This window comes from Austrofundulus limnaeus, unplaced genomic scaffold (assembly GCF_001266775.1).
Source record: "Austrofundulus limnaeus strain Quisiro unplaced genomic scaffold, Austrofundulus_limnaeus-1.0 Scaffold194, whole genome shotgun sequence".
NCBI classification, from domain to species: domain Eukaryota; kingdom Metazoa; phylum Chordata; class Actinopteri; order Cyprinodontiformes; family Rivulidae; genus Austrofundulus; species Austrofundulus limnaeus.
Window position 1 is genome coordinate 756,075 of NW_013952596.1, and position 1,438 is coordinate 757,512.

The window sequence follows — 1,438 nt, forward strand, 5'->3', positions numbered from 1 at the left end:
GAGCAGATATCGTAAGACTTTTTTCTTCTGCGGCTGCCTTTCATTTTATTTTATTTTGTATTGTTTTGTTGTGTGTGAAATGTTTTTTTAATGAAATGAATAAAAATTTGACTTGACTTGAATTGAGTAAATAATAATTTGCCAACTAACAACACAATGAATTCATCAATACTCATKCAACATCTTTGTTCATATTAAATTTATTTATCGACTAAAAAAGGTTATCCAAATATGCATGAAAAGCTTAAATAATTATGAAGTTTTTGTACCGACACAACAGCATGATYAAACTGTTCCAGTAAATCCTTCAGTCTATTAAGACACTCTTATGTTGACTGTGGTCGTTGGATCAGTTTGACCTCTCTCTCCTGCTCTGCTGCAGGTAAGTGCAGTCATGGAGGTGATGACGATCGCACCAGCACCGTCGTCCCACGAGGAGGCATCAGCAAAGACGAGCGCCGCTCAGACAATGTGGCTCTMCATGAAGCTGCTGTAAAAACAGCCACAGCTGCCAGCCTCCAGCTGTTGGAGGACATCCGCTCAGCTGCAGGGGACAATGACTTTCTAAGGTACAACAAGAAGATAATAAAAGTTTATACTTATACAAATCTGATAAGTAAGTATGTTCTTCCGTCGCACAGGATGATGGGGATTGCTCGCTCAGCTGTGGTGTGCTTTGTGATTGACACCACAGGCAGTATGTCAGTTGACATAAAAGAAGCTATATCAGTGTCTGATGAAATCATTGACAGCAAACAGGGAACACCTGACGAACCATCAGAGTATATCCTTGTGCCTTTCAATGACCCAGGTATGAACAATTCTAATTTCCCAATAAATGCTTATATGTCTTTTGGAGGGATACAGATWGGTCCATATGGACACTGACACAAATTTGGTCTTTTTACCTGATTACGGAAACATATTCAAGTTATAGTTATATAATGTACATGGGCATAAAGTCCAGACATTCAGCTTTCATTTGAGRGTATCCACATTAAAACTGGATGAAGAGTTTAGGAGTTTCAACCACACCAGTTGAAAATATAAACAATTCTTGTAATTTTGGTCCCCAGTCGAACTGAGTCTACCGGACTATCAGGTGAGAATACAACCTTAGTTTTTGTGCTTAACCTTTTTTATGACTGCAGATTTTGGACCTCTGATCAGGACCACTGACTCTGAAAAAATGAAAACAGAACTGTCTAAGCTCACAGCAAATGGTGGTGGAGATGAACCAGAGATGTGCCTGTCAGGACTTCAGGTACTACAAAAGAGCTCTGACATGTTTAATATATAAGTTGAAATCTTTTGCAGGAGTTTGTCAAAGAAACTGAGAAAATGGATTGACTTAATTTTTTTAATTTTCCAGGTGGCTCTCACTGGTGCACCCTCCTCATCTCAAATCTTTGTTTTCACTGATGCTACAGCTAAAGAC